The sequence below is a fragment of the Oratosquilla oratoria genome, chromosome 1 (assembly GCF_046742065.1).
Source record: "Oratosquilla oratoria isolate Oo_2021 chromosome 1, ASM4674206v1, whole genome shotgun sequence".
Lineage (NCBI taxonomy): Eukaryota > Metazoa > Arthropoda > Malacostraca > Stomatopoda > Squillidae > Oratosquilla > Oratosquilla oratoria.
The window spans coordinates 68917128-68924627 of record NC_134777.1 but is presented as its reverse complement, the minus strand read 5'-3'; the positions used below and the strand labels follow the sequence as shown (position 1 = coordinate 68924627).

The 7500-nt window shown below is 45.0% G+C and overlaps 1 protein-coding gene across 3 annotated transcripts in view; it reads right to left on the bottom strand.

Annotated features, from left to right (window-relative positions):
- The window catches only part of LOC143030722 (uncharacterized), a 176991-nt gene that overhangs the window by 83443 nt on the left and 86048 nt on the right, over positions 1-7500 (bottom strand). The window lies entirely within an intron of this gene.

Here is a 7500-nt window from a genome sequence, read left to right as displayed (position 1 = left end):
AGAAGTCTATCCGATGTCGGAGCCAAGAGCTAGGCATTGCACGGGAATCAGTTAGGCGGATACTGAAAAAGGACCTTCACCTGTATGCATACAGAATTCAGATCAAACAGAAGTTGACGCAGGCGGATAAGGACAAAAGAGTCGTTATGTGTCAATGGTTTTGTGACAAAATTGATGTGGATCCCGACTTTCTTGATGATGTGTGGGTCTCAGATGAGGCACATTTTCTTCTGTCTGGCCACGTGAACAGTAAAAACTGTATTTTCTGGGGCACAACACCACCAGAAGATGTTCTTGAGCGTCCATCACACTCAGTTAAATGTACTGCCTGGGTGGCCATGTCAAAGCATGGCATCATTGGTCCTTTTTGTTTTGAGGACGAAGAGGAAAGGTCCGTCACGGTCAACACAGACCGTTACATCGAGATCCTGAGGAAGTTCTGGACAACACTCGGGAGATGTGCTCGACTCATTCGTGCAGATCAGTGGTTCCAGCAGGACGGGGCCACCCCACACACATCAAACCAAACGCTGACCTGGCTGCGACAACGCTTTCAAGAGCGACTGATCAGCAGAAGATGTGACCCCGAGTGGGCCCCGCACTCACCTGACCTTAACCCCCCAGATTTCTATCTGTGGGGTTATTTGAAAGACCGCGTCTATGAGAACAACCCCCAGACAATCATGGACTTGAAAGCTGCAATAACAACAAGGATCAGGGAGATTCCAGGGGCAGAGTGTGTCCGCGTGGTGAGCAATTTTGCACGGCGCATTCAGGAGTGTCTCCGTCAACGCAGTGGACATTTGGAGCATACATTTGAACGTCGCTGACATGTGGACCACCCAACCGAAATGAATGACTCAAACTTTCAGAACTTAATTGTTATCATCTTACGTTGATGTGTGTAAAAAGTAAACTCAATCCATTTACATTTGTATCAGTTGTGGGTACTTTTATGGGTTGCGTTCATTTTTAGCAAAACTGAATGATGAACTAACAGATTGTAAACCTATACAAATGTTAGACATACTGTTGAAACGTTCGTAGAGAAGCCTAGATTTCTGTAAGCGAAGTCATATTCTAGTTATTCCAATGGAAATTGGAAGTAGGATGTGGGAGTAAATATAGCTCAGTGTGATAATCCGGTGACGACACAAGACGAGGAGGAACCTTCGTACGGTGCGAGAAGAAGTGAGAGGGGGACGCGAGAAGGGCGAGTGTGTTCCTCTTCCATGTCTTCTTGCCATCTTGCTTTGCTGGAAACAGTGAACGAGTTGAGAAGGTCATTCTTTTCAGGAAGCCTAGGTCTATTTCTTCTTATTTTTGGTCTTTTGATTCTCAGCCAATTTCTTATCCCAGCTACTTTTCCTCACCTCGCTCCCTTCTTTTTCTTTGAAATCCGGAACATTACATCTGAGGCAGTTGAGGTCACTTGCATCAACCTCATCTCCACTACTTTCACCACCCTCACCGGGTCCTTAATCCTTATCGCTACAGTCAGATTTAACCTTATCTTTACCATCCTCTCATCACATCACCATCACCATTATGACAGTAACACCATCACCTTCGTCACTACCACTTTCGTTACCTCATCTCCTTCATCACGAGCACAAGCACTATCATAAAATCCTTTTTCATAAGTCATCACCACTACATCCCTCTCACCACCCATCACCACGGCCACCCTAATAGTCCTCAAAGCGCATCATAGGGCAACAGTGGCGGCTCCGGCCACAACTACTCAGTGCCTACTGGCGTAGTACTCCTCACCTTCCTTCGCTCACCAGAGTTTAAAACTACGTTCCAGTTTACTGCATCACTTACCTACCAGATATCTGTTGTACCATTTTCCACTACTTTTGTATTATATACACTATACTTACTACTAATAGATCAGGACCCCATATTATCCTTCCCTTTACTTCCCATATGGAACTAAAAGTCTTCCTTAACTTCTAGAGTTAGGTCGTACATGTGTGTGTGTGTGTGTGTGTGTGTGTGTGTGTGTGTGTGTGTGTGTGTGTGTGTGTGTGTGTGTGTTTGCCTAGTTGTATATACCTAGTTGTATCTTACGGGAAGGGGAGCTACGCTCGTGATCTCCCGCCTTTGTATCTGGCAGTGTCTAGTTTGCTCTTAAATTCATGTATGGTTTTTGCACACACTATTGTTTCGTCCAGTTTGTTCCAAGTGTCCGCCACTTTATCTGGAAAACTGTTCTTCTTCAGATCTCCTCAATAGCTATATTTTTTGAGTTTCTTTCCATGTTCTCTTGTGTTTCTCTTGTCCCAATCTAACAAGTCATCTCTATCGAATATTTCTGTGCCCTTCATGATTCTATAGATGGTCAGTAGGTCGCCTCTCTCTCTTCTTCGCTCCAAAGTCGGTAACTCCAATTTAACCAGTCTCTCTTCATAGGACAAGTTATATCGGAACCATTTTTGTGGTTGATCTCTGGATTCTTTCAATCTTCTTTATATTCTTTTTGGTACTGAGTGACCATAATGTATGTGTGTGTGTGTGTGTGTGTGTGTGTGTGTGTGTGTGTGTGTGTGTGTGTGTGTGTGTGTGTGTGTGTGTGTGTGTGTGTGTGTGTGTGTGTGTGTGTGTGTGTGTGTGTGTGTGTGTGTGTGTGTGTGTGTGTGTGTGTGTGTGCGTGGATGTGTGTGTAATTTACCTAACTGTCCTTAGTTGTTCGATGTTCTCTTCTTCATTATTGGTCGTCTTGACAACCACAACCTAGAGGAGCCTTCGCCGGCTGCAGCAGTCGCCTTTGACAACGTCGCGTCACGTCGCTCCAATCCACGACTCGCAGCATATCACCGGCCAGATGGGTCTCCTCCTGATTTGGCGTGTTTGCACATCCTCGTCGTATTAGCGCTCTTTCTTGACCCACAGTCGTTCTCTTACCATCCTTCTCCTCCTCTATGCCTTCTTCTCCTTCTGCTCTGTTTCCTCCCACTCCTAATCCCACTCCTACTCTGCCTCCCACTCGCTGTCTTCCACCACCACCCTCTTCTTTTCCTTCTCCTCCTCATCCTCCTCTTTATCCTTCACGTCCTCTTTCTTCTTCTCCCTTCCCTCTTCCTTGTCCTCCTTCCTCCCCATGGCCTTTATCGAACTTGTACCGGAAGAGTCTAAGATATATGACGAGCCAGTGCGTCTCCCGAGGCAGTGGCGGCCGCAGCGTCAGGTGACCGACAGCACCCCAAATACAAGGCGGCGGGCGGGCTGGTGCCAGGGTCGTCGTGGGGAGGGGCAACGCTGGAGTTGGGGGTTGGGGAAGAGAGATGGAAGGATGAGGAGGAGGAGGAGGAGGAGAGGGTATAATATATGGGAAAGAGGAAAAGAGAGAGAGAGAGAGAGAGAGAGAGAGAGAGAGAGAGAGAGAGAGAGAGAGAGAGAGAGAGAGAGAGAGAGAGAGAGAGAGAGAGAGAGAGAGAGAGAGAGAGAGAGAGGGAGAGGGAGAGGGAGAGAGAGAAAGAGAAAGAGAAAGAAAAAGATAGAGATAGATAGAGATAGAGAGAGATAGATAGAGAGAGAGAGAGAGAGAAAGAGAGAGAGAGAGAGAGAACGGAAGGAGGGGAGAGGAAGGAAAAGAAAATGAAGAAGGAAAGGTAGCGGAGGAAGGAGTAAGCAGGGCAGGAAAAGGAAGGATAAGGAAAGGAAGGAGGAAGATGAAATGAGGAGAGCGCGCGCTCAGGGCACAAAAAAACGAGAGGGGAAGAAAGAAGAATTGAGGAAAGATGAGGTAAAATTAAGGAAGAGAAATATAGGAAAGGGAAGGAAAAGAAGGGAAAGTATAGGAGAGATAAAAAGGAAAGGACGAGGAGAAAGAGGAAGGAGAAGGGAAGGAAAGTGAGGAAAAAGTAAGCTAAAGGGAAAAATGGAGAGGAAACGAAAGTAAAAGGAAGGGAGGGAAGGAAGGAGAGGAAATTCTATAAGGGAGAAAGGAAGGAGAGTGAGGGAGAGGGGAAAGGGAAAGAAAGGAGAAGAGAGAGAAGGAAGAAAATAATATGGGAAAGGTAGGCGGGAGAGGATGGGAAGGAGTATGAGGAGAGAATATGGGAGAATAGGGAGAGAGAGAGGAGAAGAGAAGGGGGAGGAAATGATTGGTAAGCCCTATGAAAGGGATAGATGTGGGAGGGAAAGAAAATGGGTGAGGGTGTGGGGGGGGGGAAACGCTTGGAGGGATGGAGTGTGGGAAAGTTAAGTGGATAAGGTAGAGGTTGTGAAGAGTAAGGGGAAGTAGAGTTCATTATAATACACAGAAAATGGAGAAGCGGTTAACCCATTAAACTCCGATGACAAGATTCCTTGTCATTTGGTCAAATAAAACAAAAAATCATAAAACACCAAAATGTTTGATCAAACACCAGAAAAATATGACGTCAGTCCTCACTTCGCTGCGAGCGAAGCGAGGACTGACGTCATATTTTTGTGGTGTTTGATCAAACATTTTGGTGTTTTATGATTTTTTGTTTTATTTGACCAAATGACAAGGAATCTTGTCATCGGAGTTTAATGGGTTAATCATTGGCAGGAAGAAGAAAGTAACGGGTTGAGGAGGCGGGAATGGGGGGAGGGGAGGGGAGAGGGACAGAGGAGTGTGTTTTAGTGAGAATAATGTGGTAATGGAGGCAGAGGAGAAAGGATAGGGAAGATAAAGAGTGGGAGGCAGGTCATGTGAGAGCAGAAGAAAATGAGGGTAATGTAGAGAAAGGGAGTATGGAAAGGAAAGGGAAGCTAGAGAAGTGGAGGCGGGTCGAATGGAAGGAGGGAAGGTTTATTTTCAGATTCAACATGATGTTTGTTTGTTTGTGTGTGTGTGTGTGTGTGTGTGTGTGTGTGTGTGTGTGTGTGTGTGTGTGTGTGTGTGTGTGTGTGTGTGTGTGTGTGTGTGTGTGTGTGTGTGTGTGTGTGTGTGATTCACCTTGGTGATTTACCTTGGTCTTTAGATCACGTGTTGGACTCGTGATCGACAGCTATTTCCCTCCCGGAAGAGACCTCAGAGCTCGTATGTCCAATCTATGGGTAATGCTATGACTTTACACGCACCCCCCCCAACTCCCCGCCCACGAGAGTTGGAGTAACGACTCGAAGCGCAGCGATACTGAAATAAATTCAGGCCTGGACAGGATTCGAACCAGGTACCGCCGATACCTCCGTACTGACAGTCTGAGACTCTACCAACCGCGCCACCGAATCGTGTGTGTGTGTGTGTGTGTGTGTGTGTGTGTGTGTGTGTGTGTGTGTGTGTGTGTGTGTGTGTGTGTGTGTGTGTGTGTGTGTGTGTGTGTGTGTGTGTGTGTGTGACTCCTCAGGCCAATTAAACCTTTGCAGATGAATCCGAGCGAGCAATAGAGGGGGGAGTATCTTGCCCAGCACACTGACTAATGTAAAATTGTGGTAGATGTTGCACTCCTACCGGTGACCTTTCTCCCTCCGTAAGGGATACCCGGATCATTTCTCTAGTCAAAGGGCAGTGGCCAACTACATAGTCAATCTTTGCATAAAACATCCCTTTTCCTTCAACTTTGTAATCTCAATACGAGCTTTTACAGTAGTACATTAAGAGAGATGAATCTTAAAGTGGGCTTCAACCTCACAAGTATCATGTGCTCATAAGCCACATTGACTCCCATAACACCGGGCTAAAGTTGCCCCCCTTATGTAGACCCCATTGCTGTGGTTCGACCAGTAGGTGTAAAACTCGTTACCGATCTCACCAGTGCCTGATCTTCTCACCTCAGAGTCATTATATTCATTCTAAGCCTCGTAAGCTTCACACATAACTCTAACTTAAGCTCTGGTCAACCTTAATAACGTCCTAGGTAGTGATAACAGGATGTTCACAAACGGATAAAGGTAGCATAATGAAATATAATGATTATGTGGGCAAAATGTTAGGTTTACCGAACGGAAGAAAACCGAACTCAAGTGCAGATATTGAAGTTCAGAAGTTCAGAACAAAAATATGAAATGAAAACTTACAAAAATGTGATGAAAAATATTAGGTTTATTTTAATCAACGTCAGTGGTTTCATACTAAAAGGGAAACGATTTGATAATTTTGTTCTGGCAAATGTTAGAAGAATCTACTCAGTTTTAAAGACGGCTCACGGCCGACTGCAGATTTAAAGGTACATTTTACTCGGTGCTATTATCGCTCAACGATTATCGTTCATGATTCAACGATGATCGTCAAATAATTGTCTAGAGCACTAAGGCTTTGTTTTCGAATGACGGGGCTGTTTTGCTTTGAGCTCCTAAGTACGAGGTTAATAATTCTAACAGAACCTACAACCAACGCGTTTACCTAAATATGATGATGCCAGGTAGGATGAGCGTTACTCGCCATTGTCTGTGATAGTAGGCTAATAATACAACCGAGCAAAACGTACCAGGCTGAGATAGTATGATTTATAGAACATAAGATTCATTCTGGCATATCAACCTATTATTACATTTATGCTGGGAGTAAATAAGATCTGCCGTAAGCCAGAATAAAACCTCCAGTGGTCACCGGGGACTAACGAGTAGCTCAGCCTGTTCGCGCGCAGACCCCTTGGGCAAAACCGGTCGTCCAAAGGTGACTGAAAGTAATATAACATTTCAAAGGATGCCGCGGAATTGAACGAAGCAGTCTTACTGCAGCCAAATCAAAAGGATAAGTATCCACTGACACGAAGGTTCATGGAGGTAGGTGACACGTGGTGTCTCACGAGTGAGTGCCACAAAAACAATTCAATCAGACTGACCACAACAAAACGAAAAGGCACATAGAGGATCAGTACACAAAAGTCTAAATGAAGGCGAGCTAGACAATGACTGTGCGATGGGCGAAGAAGGGCGGACGACCGAGGGAGACAAAGACAGTGAAATAAGGACAGAGGGGTGCGGAATTAAACGTGAAACACCGCCATGGAACGGGATTGCATAAGGACACCAAACGGTTCCTCGAGGTACAAGAGGGCGAAAGGAGGACAACCACAAAGAAGAAAAGAACGGTATTACGGGAGCAAGAGAGGGATGGAGCGAGGGAGAGAGAGGGGGAGGAAGGGAGACTGACAGAGAAGATGCAAAGGGAGACAGATGGTATTCTAGAGATATTACCCATTTCCATTACTTTGCATTTCTATCTCTTATTTTTTTTTTTCCTTCTTGAAATTAATTTTCTATTCTCGGTGTCATACAAATATGATTTTTGCATCATCTTCAAATAGGTTGGCATAGCTTGTTGCACCTTCTATCATGTCATTAATACTCCAAGTGCATATCATAGGAAATATCATAGGGGATAGCATCGAAACTTGTGGAACTGCTCTCCATCTTGACATCTTATCATTTTTTACTGTCCTCACAGACCTTCCCTTCAACAAATCATTTACCTATCCAAATAATTTACTTCTTAATTCTCTAGTATGCACCAGTTTCCACGTAAGACGACTATGAGGTACTTTATCACAAGCCTACTCTAGATCGAAGCACACATAGTGT